The sequence below is a fragment of the Stegostoma tigrinum genome, chromosome 5, assembly GCF_030684315.1.
Source record: "Stegostoma tigrinum isolate sSteTig4 chromosome 5, sSteTig4.hap1, whole genome shotgun sequence".
In the NCBI taxonomy this organism is placed as follows: domain Eukaryota; kingdom Metazoa; phylum Chordata; class Chondrichthyes; order Orectolobiformes; family Stegostomatidae; genus Stegostoma; species Stegostoma tigrinum.
The window spans coordinates 65060972-65073692 of record NC_081358.1 but is presented as its reverse complement, the minus strand read 5'-3'; the positions used below and the strand labels follow the sequence as shown (position 1 = coordinate 65073692).

Below are 12721 nucleotides of genomic sequence, written 5' to 3'. Positions count from 1 at the left end.
GGAAAGTGAGTTCGCGCACTTTCATAGGAAGAAGCAAAAAGTAGACTATTATTTAAAAATACAGATTTCCAGAAAGAACAGTGCAGGGGGATCCGGGTATACTTGTACATGAAACAAAAAAGTTAGCCTTTGTAGGCAGAACATGGAATTTTGGATTTTATTGGTAAAGGTGTTTAAAAACAAGGAATTCTTGTTACAGCTGTACAGGATGTTGGTGAGGCTGTACCTAGAGTATTACATACAGTTTTGATCTCCTTTAAAAACCAGAAAGGATACACTGGCATAAGAAGCAATTCAAAAGAGATTCAGTAGGCAGACTCCTAGCATGAAGGAAGTGATATCTTATCACTATATTCTTATCAAGAATGGCTAAACAAGTTCAAGCAATTATTTAGAGGTTAGAAGAACCAGCGATTATTTAATTGAAACATACAAGATTTTTAGGGAGCTCGCCAGAGTAGATGTTGAGATTACGTTTCCACGAATGGGGGGGGGGGGGGACTTGAAGTGGAAGACATAGCTAAAGCATAAAGGGCACTGAATTAAAATGGAGATGGGAAAGAAATTCTTTTCCCATAGGGTGAGGAACATCTGGAACCAAATGGCCTACTGCAGCTCCAATTTCTTTCGTCTGTGAGTTGACCTACCATCCCTAGCTATCCTCTTGTGCCTTATATAGATCTCAAAGGCCTTGGGATTTTCCTTAATCCTGCTTGCCAAAGATATTTCATGGGCCCTTTCAGCCCTCCTAACTCCTTGTTTTAAATTGTTTCCTACTTTCTTTATATTCTTCTTGTGGTCTTCCAATCCTTAAACCTTACATACACCTGTATTTTTCTGTGTGACTAAACTCTCAATTTCTTGTCATTCAAGGTTCCTGAATCATGCCATCCTTATTCTTCATTTTCACAGGAATGTGTCGTTCTTGAACTCTAATCAACTGGCCTTTCTAAAAGAAAAAAAAATCACGTCAGTCATGGATTTATCCTCAAACAACTGCCCCAGTCAACATTTCCAATTCTTGCTACTAATATTGTGGCTAGCCATTCTTCTAAGTGTAATATTTTTACCCAAGGACTACTGTTAGTCTTATCCTTATCCATAGGTAACTTAAAAAAACTTACAGAATTATAGTCACTGTTCCTGAAATGCTTCTCTGCTGAAACCTTGATCACCTGGCCTAGCTCATTTCTCAACACGAGGTCTAGTATGACTCCTTAGTTGGATTTTTTAAAATCCACACACAAACACACATAAAGCTCTTTAGCTTTAAGTCATTCTCTTCCCTTCCTGTATCACCTCCCACTGTGTTCACTCTTCCCAAAACAATCTCCACTGGTGAAGGTAACCCATAGTTCACAAGCTGTTTTGCTTACCAATTTGTGCTCCTCCAATCCACTTGGATCAGAACCTGTTTTATAAAAAGATTCATGGAAGTTAGTATTCATTTAAGCATTTTTACACTTGGATTATATCATGCCTTTTTACATAACACTTCTCAAACTAACCTTATAAATACTGTTCACATTATTTTTCACTGAAGCATGTTTCACTTGCATCCGAGTACCTCCCCCACTTCTTGCAGCTTAAAATTAAATTTTGCAAAAAGACCTGTCTCTAACCATGCATTCAGATTTGTTATGAAATTACCTGTAGCATGTATAGACCATATTGGCAACAAAGTTCTAGCACATAAAAAGGATAGTTCCTTTTTCTGTACTCCACTCTCCTGTTGCAAATCATGCACACTGGTCTCAACCAGCCCTGCTAATGCCTCATGGTGACCAACAGTATGCCATTTTTGATGATCTAAAAAAGGTATAACGTGAATGCAAAAGTCTTCAAGTAAGCCTTGCACCAAAAATTTTGGGTTAATTGAAATTAGCAAACAAGCACTACAAAATGAAATTTTAAAAGGTTAATTTTATCCTATGCTAGGATACCACACTGGCCAAGGCTACTGTGAAGGTCCTGCCTTCTCAACCTCACCCTCCAAAATGTGAGGAATCAGGTTAAATCTGCCACCAACTTTCTCTAATGAGACTATGGCGACTTTTTTTTAAAAAAGTGAATCTGGCAAAATATTGATCAAAGTCACAAGAAATGTGCTGATTATAAAAAAGGGAGAAAAATACTAGGTTGAATATTACTGTTGATGGCAAATGACACTTCCAATTGTTCATAGATATTTTAGTGGAAATTTAAAATGGCTGCTCTTGCCAGTCAGCCATCAAGAAAACACCTATGGCATACTATCAGAAGCCTGTTTGAAACACTGCAAGGAAATGTATCTCCTTAAAAAGGAGACTGAAGGACTGTTAATATGAAAGAAATTTTATTTTTATTTTAAAAATCTTCAATAATTAAAATCTGAAGATCCAAACCTTCTACTGTTAAATTTTAAGTGCTATAGGGGTTGTTTGGTTGCAGTCAAGATTTACCCTGCATTAATAGTGTACTTGTGGAATGGAGAAGCTCTCACATTTCTGGCAAGCCGAGAAGATATGCATCAAGTAAGTATAAAACTCTATATACAGATTTGGCGTGAATTGGCAAGCCATCAACCAGATAACCAATGTTCCACAGGTTTTGAAGGAGCAGTGCAACTTGGACAATAATCTCATTTACACTTAAACCATATGTGCAGTCATTGGAATTTGCAGATCGATTTTCACACTAATAATGGTGGGTGCTGTTAACTCAATTTGCCATTGGATTATAAAGATGACTTGGCACCTAAATAGGCCATTCAGCCCAATAAGTCTACTTGAATCTCCTCCCATCTAAATGTATAACAGTATTCATCTGTTGTTTTCACCTCAATATGCATGTCCAGCTGCCCATTGAACTGAACTATACTACTTACTTCAAAAACTTCTTATTGTGATAAAAAGTTCTACATTTCTACTACTTGTTGGGTAAATAAATTTCATCTGAACTCTCTACTGGATTTCTTGGTAACGATCTTATATTGGTAATCTCTGTTTATGTTCTCCCCCCCCCGAGATAGAATAGAGGCAGAAATAATGCCCTATGAGAACCTCTTATAATTTTAAGGCCTCTATTAGATGACCCTTCAACCTTCTTTTTGAAAGCTTGTCAATCATTCCTGATATGTATACCCTTACAGTTCATCTTTGTATCTTCTCTGGACATGTTTCAGTGAATTTGTGTCTCTTTTCTGGTGACCATATTACAACTGTGCACAGTATTAAGTTGGAAAACAGTGCTAAACAACCATTTCACCTGCACTGCTCACCCCAGTGCTATTCTTCTTTAAACAAAATTGAAAACCCTGGATTTTTTTTTTAAAAACACCGTGGTTTAACTTCTACGATCTGTTACTTTTAGTCTGTAGAATCATAGGAGTCTGGCCCATCGAGTCTACACTGACCCTCCAAACAGCATGCTACCTAGACTCAGCTCTCCATAACACCACATTTAACCATGGCTAACCCACGCAGCCTATATATCCATGGACACCACAGGCAATTTGCCATGGCCAATCCACCGGAACTGTACATTTTTGGACAATGGTAAGAAACTGGAGCACCTGGAAGAAACCCATGCGGACAGGTAGAACATGCAAACTCCACACAGACAGACAGTCATCCAAGGCTGGAATCGAACCCAGGTCTCTGGCACCATGAGCCATGCTAACCACTGAGCCATTACGCCACCTGTCAAGATCTCCATTCCTTACCACAGCTTGACTTGCACTTTCCAAGTGACCTTTCTATTCTTTCTACCAAACTCATTACCACAAATTTTAAAATATTGTGCCTTACTTGCTAAATATTTGCCCATTTGTTTCATTTTCATTCATTGTTTAATGAGATATAAGCACTACTGGCAAGGTTGCTCTGGGTCTGGAAAGACGTGAAGGACAGATCAGGCAAGAATTGAAGGTTTTCTCCTCCACAGGGGCCATGTGGAGCAATAGTTTAAATGACCATCACAAGGATTAGCTCTTATTCCAGGTTTTAGCTAGTTAATTTAAATTCCACCAGCTGCTATGGTGCTATTTGAATTTTAATTCTCCCCCTTCTCCTAATTAGCCTGCCCATAGTAATATATCCAGTAGTCCCACATAATTATTTGTGGGTCTGCCTTGGTATTGACTTGTCATTCCACATCATCGTTTGCCGATATTACTGCCCATTTTATTTGCCCAAGTTCTATTCTCATCCCCTCAAAAATGATCTTTTTAAATCTATTCATTTGGGTGTCAATTCATCTTTATCCACATGGATTCTATTTTTGCATTGCCGAAAGCTCCATATTTTTCCCCCTACAGTCATTGTTATTCTCAAAAATAAAAGAAAACTACTGTACCATCTTCTTCCCACAACCCCCACCTCCCCAACCACCATTAGTTATTCAGTCATAGATCTGTACATGCTGACCAGATGTCCTAAATTAATCTGGTCCCATTTGTCAGCATTTGGCCCATATCCCTCTAAAACCTTCCTACTCATATACACATCCAGATGCTTTTTAAATGTTGCAATTGTACCACCTTTCTATCACTTCCTCTGGCAACTAATCCCATACATGCACGACCCTTGGTGTGGAAGAAGTTGCCCTTTTAGTTCTCAAGTCTTTCCCCTTTCATCTTAACCCAATGCCTTCTCATTTTCGATTACCCACCCTACGGCAAAGGCCTGACTAATCGCCCTATCCACACCCCTCAAGATTTCATAAGCCTCTAAGGTCACACCTCAGCCTTCAATGCTCCAGATAAAAATAGCCACAGCCTATTTCTGCCTCTCCCTATAGCTCAAACCGTCCAAATCCAGCAACATCCTTGTAAAACTTTTCTGAATCCTTTCAAGTTTCACAATTTCTTTTCTATAGTATGGAAACTAGAACGGCACAGTATTCCAAAAGTGGCCTAACCAATGTCCTGTACAATAAAGGCAAGCACACCAAACTCCTTCTTCACTATCCTGTCTACCTGTGACTCCACTTTCAATGAATTATGAACCCGCACTCCAAGGCATCTCTGATCAGCAACACTCCCCAGGACCTTACAATTAAGTGTACAAGTCCTGCCACGATTTGCCTTTCCAAAATGCAGCACCTCACATTTATCTAAACTGAATTCCATCTGCTACTCCTTAGCTCATTCATACATTTGATCAGGTCCCTGCTGTATTCAGAGGTAACCACCTTCACTGAACACTACACTTTCAACTTTGGTGTCAGCTGCAAATTTACTAACCATTCCACCCATATTCACTGCCAAATTATTTATATGATGCCAAAAAGCAGTGAATCCAGCACCGATCCTTGTGGCACACCATTGGTCACAGGCCAAGTCTGAAAAGCAAACCTCGACCACCACCACCACCTTCTCTCTTCTACCTTTCAGCCAGTTCCATGTTCAAGTGACTAGTTCTCCCTGTATTCCATGTGATCTAACCTTGCTAACCAGTCTACCATAGGGAACCTTGTCGAACACCTTACTTAGTTCCATACAGATCACATCCATGACGCTTGTCCTCAATCCTCTTTATACTTTAAAAAAAACTCAAAACAAGTTGGCAAGATAGGATTTCTCATGCACAAAGCCATTTTGGCTATTCCTAAATCTGTCCTTGTCTTTCCAAATACATGTAAATCCTGTTTTCCTCATCTTTTCTAAATGTCACACACTGCAACATGTATTTCCCAGATCTGTCATTTTTTGGCCACGTTTTGTTGTTATGATCTATTATGTAACAGAGAGCTGTCATCTTCCTAAAAAGCAGTTTTGTAAAACTTATAAAGGCTGGAAGATCTGACTGTACAAACTGAAAGGCAATGAGAAGCTAATTACTCTTAGGAATGTTCTCAGTTGAATTAAAAATGTTCTGTTGCTAGAAAGTTCCTCCAATAAGTAAAATTGACTGGCTTGTTCTACTACTACTGAAAACTAAGACGGACGATCATTTGTTTGGATGCTAGGAACTGTAAAGGTGCTACAGCGCTAATCACACAAGCCAGGAATGAGAAACTTCTATACATTCAGGTGACCAAAACTCAAAAAAAAAAGGAATGAAATAAAGGGCATCTATTTTACCCTCACTCAGTAAACTTCCCATGAAAATACATTGTTGTGGTATATTCACTTCCCTCGCTATGTCATTTCAGAACCAAGTCATGATTTACAATGAATATTTCATGAACAAGGATAAAAAGTTAAGGCTGTGAAATTGGGTCAAGCCCGAACATGTGGCTGTTGCCATGCTCAATTTACTTTCATACGTGATGTGGGGATGCCAATGTTGGACTGGATTAGACAAGGTCAAAAATCACATGACACCAGGTTATAGTCCAACAGGTTTATTTGGAGACAAGCTTTGAGTCTCGCTCCTTCTTCAGGTGTCTTGCCTCCAAATAAACCTGTTAGACTATAATCTGCTGTCATGTGATTTTTGAGCTTATCATACAGGCACAGAAACCTTATAGTATTTGCTGATTTACACAGTAGCCACATACAACCAGCACCTAATGGACTGATTGGTTGCATGCCTCAGGAGGAAGGCAACATACAGTATTGTGTTTTAGTGGTGATGGCTCTCTTAAAAGAGAAGTTAATCTAACTGGAACAAGTGCTGAATATGGTTGCAGAAGATGGAGAGCATGTAAAGCAACAAACATGAGGAGGACTCTGAACATTTCATTGGTCCACCTTCAGAAGAATACAGTGTGTGCCCACTAAAACATTTGGTGCATTAGCAAGGTTGCCACCCAACTATCACCCAACAACAGCTAGTCAACTGCCATCCTTGCCTAGGTGGTGTAGTACAAAACCAGACTTAAGGCTACATCTACTAGAACTCATCCTCAAATGAAGTTCAGCCTTTCACCATCTGTGCAGCTCATCACCTTCTCAAGGGTAACTTGGAGGAGCAGAAAGTCCTGGCTCAGCATGTGATGCTCACAATGCAATTTAAAGTGCAACATCCACTGGGGCAGCACTGTGCAGGAACACTGGTACAAGTATGAAGTAAATGCACAAGGGTGACTACTTTCTGTATATAACTTGATATAGTCCATTTTATGAATTTGACTTGAAATGGTGGTTTTGTACAGACCTATGAAATAATAGCAATTGTTGCTATTATTCAGCTCATCAGTGATTAGATCATAGCTGATGACTGTACCAAGATAATGCAGCAATGATCAGTGATGGGTTTGGAATGATTGCTAAAAGGGGAAATGGAATGTGTTTGTTGGTATTCAGAGCTGAATCGATCATCTAAATAGAAAGGGCCAGTGTTAGTTGCCTCATCCCTTCATCCTCATCTCACTGTATAGCTAACGTCAAGGGTCAACTCCTCATGATACAGAGGTTATGTAACACGCAATTAGTCTTAGCACGCGCACAATAATACAGTCCTCCTCCAGATTGAAAGTTCTGCTTAAACATCCCATTGGTTTCTCAATCATGCTTTACGTAGCATAGTTTTAGTTATATGCACGCTGTCTGTTTGAGCATGGTTTGTAATTCCAGTCATAAGCCATTTGATCAGTATATAGGACAGCATGGTTGTAACTATAAACATAGAATCCCTGCAATACAGGGAGGAGTCATTCAGGTCTGTACTGACCCTCTGAACAGCATCCCATTCAGGCCCAGCCCTCCATAACATCTCTGCAATTCCACATCTACCACAGTTAATCCACCTAGACTCCACGTCTTTTTGGAGAGAACCTGAACACCTGGCAGAAACCCAGGCAGACACAGGGAGAGCCTCCAAGCTCCACACAGACAAAAGATGGAAAGGAACCCAGGATTCTTATGTTGAGGCAACAGTGCTAGCCACTGAGCCACTCAGTACTGAATTCTAACAGAACTTAAATACTCAAAAATGACCTTTTCATATACAGTATCTTTTTCTTAAATTTGTCATTATTTTACTGAAATTTGAGTTGTATCTTCTCCTGCAGTTTGACAAATTGATTCACTTCAAAATTATTCTTCTGAAATTGTAAAGGCTATGATTTCACAAAGACTTGCTATTTGAATCTGCAAAGAGTTTAGAGCATTCTGAAGTATGAAAACCTTGCTACGGTCATGTAAAAGTTGAACAAGAATCATAACAAAGCCGACCCACTCAGTCATTGGCCCTGTCTTCGTGCTATTGGACTCCTCAGTCCAAACTTGTTCATGCTGACCAAGACATTCATCCACACTAAGCCCATTTCCGTGCACTTGGCTCATATCCTTCTAAACCTTTCCTATCCACATATTTGTCCGAATGCCTTTTAAATTAATGTTGTTAATGTACCCACCTCAACCACTTGTGATGGCAGCTCAATCAATTTTTAATTTCAATTTGTGGGATGTGGGCATCACTGGTTGGCCAGCAGCATTTCTTGCCTATCCCTAATTGCCCTGGAGGTGGTGCTGGTGAGCTGCATCCTTGAACTGCTGCAGTCCACGTGTTGTAGGTTGACCCACAATGCCATTAAAGGAGAGAATTCCAGGATTTTGACTCAGTGACAGTGGAGGAATGGTGATATATTTCCAAGTCAGGATGCTGAGTGGCTTGGTGGGGAACTTGGAGGTAGTGTTGTTCCCACATGTCTGCTGCTCTTGTCCTTCCAGATGGAAGTGATCGTGGTTTTGGAAGGTGTTGTCTGAGGATCTTTGAATTTCTGCAGTGCATCCTGAAGATAATACACACTACTGCTACTGAGTGTCGGTGGCAGGGAGCGTGGATTTATGCCACCCTCTTTAAAAAAAAAAAGTTGCCCCTCAGGTTCCCATATATTCTTCCCCCTCCTACCCTAAACTGATGCCCTCTAATCCTCGATTCTCCAACCCTGGGAAGACGAAGTACAGTCGCTCAGCACAAAAATCAGTACACCAAATCTGTGCCAAAACATGCCTTTATAAACTAACGACCTCTATGTGGATCTTATCCCTGTACTCCCTGCCAATTCATGTATCTGTCAGGACGCCTCTTAAACCTTGCTATTGCATCTGCCTCCATAACCTCCTCTGGCAGCATACTCTGGGCACTTATCACCCCTTTACCTCTCAACTCCTATAAAACTTACCCCCTTTTCTTGGCAGATATGAATAGACAGGAGTAGAGGGAAATGGAAAGTGTACAGACGAAGAGGTTAAGTTTAGAAAGGCATCATGTATCGGTGCATTTTGGTGGGCTTAAGGACTTGTTCCTCTGCTATAGTGTTGTTTGTTCTTTTACCTTAAACCTATTTACCCTCCTAATTAACAGTTCTACTCTGAAAAGAGAGAAAGGAAGCTCTGTCTATCTATTCTGTCAATATAATCTTGATTTTGTAAACTTCTATCAGGTCACCCTTCAGCCTCTGACATTTAGTGAAAACAAGCCAAGTTTATCCAATCTCTCCTTATAGCTAATGCCCTCAAAATCAGGCAAAAGCTTAGCTATTTCTGCACCCTTTCCAAAGCCACATTCCTGTGGTACCCAGAATTATACACAATATTTCAAATGTGGCCTGACCAAAGTTCTATTCAACTTCAACATGATTTGCCAATTTCTGTACTCTAGACTCCAAATAATGAAATCAAGCATTCTACATGTCTGTTTGACCACCTTATTCCTTGTGTTGCCACGTTCAAGGAACTGTGGACCTGCATGCTTAAATCCCTCTGTATGTTGATGCTACTACAGCATTGATATTTACTGTATACTTGCCTGCTGTATTAGATCTTCCAAAATGCATCATCTCATATTTGCCCGGATTAAACTCCATCTGCATTTCCTCAACCAAGTCTCCACCCTATCCATATCCTGCTGTATCCTCTGGCAATCCTCCTCACTATCCAGTACTTCCCAATTTTTGGGTCATCAACAAATTTACTAAATCAGCACTTACATTCTCCTTTAAATCATTTATGTTACAAACAGCAGAGGCCCCATAATTGATACTGTGAAACATCAATTATCATAGATCTCTAGTCATAAAAACACCCTTCCACTGTTACTATCTTCTATAGCTAAACCAGTTCCACATCTGCCTTACCAACTCATCATGGATATCCTGTGACTCCACCCCTTGTATCAGCCTACTATGACAGAACTTGTCAAACGCCTTGCTGAAGGCCATATAGACAATATTTACCCTGCCCTGAAACATCTTTGAGTTTTTTTTGATGAATTGACAAATCAAGTTTGAGTCACAATTCCCATACAAAGCCATACTGCTACGGCTAACAAGTCCATATTTATTAAAAAGTGAGTAAATCCTAAGATTCTCTTCCAATAAATTTCCCTACTACTGACAAGGGTCACCAGTCCATAATTTCCCAGATATAGTTGTTGCCCTTGATAAAGGAAAGAACAACGTTGGCTATTTTGCAGTCCTCTGGGACCTCTCCGGTGACTAAACAGGATACAAGGATTTCATATAGAGCCCCAACAATTTCCTCACTCGCTTCCTTCAGCATTCTTATATCCCATCAAATTCTGGAGACTTGTTAACATGAACACTTAAAAACACCCAACACCACCTTTCTTATACTGACATGCCACATGAATCCCCTTTGTCCTTGAGTGGACCTACCTTTATGCCAACTGCACTCTTCCTCCTTATATGTGTGTCAAACGCTTAGAGAGTTTCTTTAATCCTGTTTGACAAAAACATTTCAAGGCCACTTTTAGCCCTAATTCCTTGTTTGATTTCTTTCCTCGTATCTTTGTATTCTTCAAGGGTTCTATCAGTCTTCGGTTTCCAAAACCTTACGTATGCTTCCTTTGCCTTTTTAAACTAAGCTTTCAATTTCTCTCGTCATTAGAGTGGAGTTTCCTGCCTCATGCCATCCTTTTTTCTTTATTTTCACAAGAACATGCAGGCCCTGAACTCTATTCAGCTGGCCTTTAAACAAATTCCCACTTCAGATGAAGTTTCAATCTCAAACAGTACTCCCACTCCAATCTCCAGTTCCTGCCTGGTATTACAGTAGCAAGTCTTTCCCCCAGTTTAGTACTTTCACCCGAGGACTACTCTCATCCTTCTCCAACAGCAACTTAAAACTTACAGAATTTTGGTCACTGTTCCTGAAATGCTATCCCAGTGAAACTTAAATCATCTGTCCGGGCTCATTACCCAGGACTAATATGGTTCCTTCTCTGCTGAGCTATTTATATATCATTTTTTAAAAAAAATGTCCTGGGCACATCTAACAAATTCCTCCCCATCCAATCCCCTTGCACTGAGTGAGTTACAGTCAATATAGATGAAGTTAGAATCACTCACCACAACAACCAGCTGTTGCACACTTTTCCACAATCTTGTCACATACCCGTCTGTGTAGCTGGCTGTTGGCAGTCCAATCCTAAAGTAATGCCATCCTTCCTATTCCTGAGGGCTATCCACATGGCTTGCAAAATGAACACTCCAACATGTCCTCCCTCAGTACAACAGTGATATTCTTCCTAAATCAGTAATGAAACCGAACCCACCACTATCACACCCACCCGCCCCCCCCCCCCCAACCAACCTCTCGGAATTGCAGTAAGATGTCAGTAGAGTAGAGCTTCCGAGCCCACGGGGCATCTGCTCACTCCACTTTTTGTTTTAAAATTCCCATCATTTTATTTTCCCCTCTATTTTATTTTACTCACCTCTTGGTGAAGAGCTGTCATGGGGCTTGAGTAGGCCCAGCATGGCAGGCTCATGGTAGCAGCAGAGGAGAGTTTGAGTTCTCAGCAGCTTCCACATTGTCAAGGTGGTGATCTTCGCACTGACTCATGGCTGCTGCTGTTATGGAGGCATGTTTGGGTCTTCAGCGATGTTTGTGTCCAGTGCAGATTCAGAGGTAAATTTGGGCCCAGTACAACACCCAGCGGCATCAGCAGTGGCTGTAAATCGGCGAGATATGCCTTAAGTGGTCTCATGACAATGGCAGTGACAGAATAGTGTCTGGGTTGGTGCAGTACACGGCAGCATCAGTGGTGCCTGCACTGGCAACATTGATAAAGGTGAGATGGCACCGTAGAGTGGCAATTTTTGTTTCAGCAGCAGCGGCACTGCAAAGGGGACTCATAGCTGGCCACAAGGCCCATGGTCCATGATCCATGACGGAGCACTTAACAAGAAGAGCTGTAAAGTTGGATACTCACTTTATTTCTTTTTTTAAACTTTTATGTTCAACTATTCCATTTATTTTTGTGTTTTAAGATGGCACCAGAGGGTAGTGACATAAAACATCAACACTTCACTATTTTGTAACAAGACACAAATATAATAAAATCAAATCAAATCTTTTACATCCTTCACTATCTTGCCTGAAAACAACTCTCTCCAGAACATTAAGCTGCCTGTTTCATTCCTCTCTCAACTAAGTCTCTGTCATAGATTGATACCTCTGTTGTTACAGCTAAGCTCTAAAGTTCATCTGCCTTCCCTATCATAGTCCTCACATTATAACAAATACATTTCAGACTGCCAGTCCTGCCATGTTTACTAAGCTCCCCCATCTGTTCTTCTTAGTCTTAGCAGTCTTAGTCTCCAACTACTCCTTGGTCATTTTACTTGCTGACCTACTCCCCCATCACCCTGCAACTCTAGTTTACCACCCCCAAAGCACGAGCAAACCTCCCAGGAAACTGGTACCCTCTCCATTTGAGATGAAAGCCGTCCTACCTTACAGGTACCACTTCCCAGAAAACAGCCCATTATCAACATACCTATCAACATTCCTACACCAGTTCTTTAGCCACATACTTAAATATAG

At 40.6% G+C, this 12721-nt stretch overlaps 1 protein-coding gene across 10 annotated transcripts in view; it reads right to left on the bottom strand.

The window, feature by feature from the left end:
• The window catches only part of plag1 (pleiomorphic adenoma gene 1), a 125522-nt gene that overhangs the window by 20057 nt on the left and 92744 nt on the right, over positions 1 to 12721 (bottom strand). For 4 of the 10 annotated variants that reach the window (XM_059646035.1, XM_048529575.2, XM_048529579.2 and 1 more), the window contains exons 2-3: positions 1377 to 1411; positions 826 to 949 (exon numbers count right to left, since the gene is read on the bottom strand). The gene's annotated coding sequence lies outside the window, so the exon portion shown is untranslated. Of the gene's footprint in view, positions 1 to 647; positions 757 to 777; positions 950 to 1376; positions 1412 to 10548; positions 10568 to 12721 lie in introns of those variants that run through there. The other 6 variants (XM_048529576.2, XM_048529580.2, XM_048529577.2 and 3 more) reach the window with 4 other exon arrangements.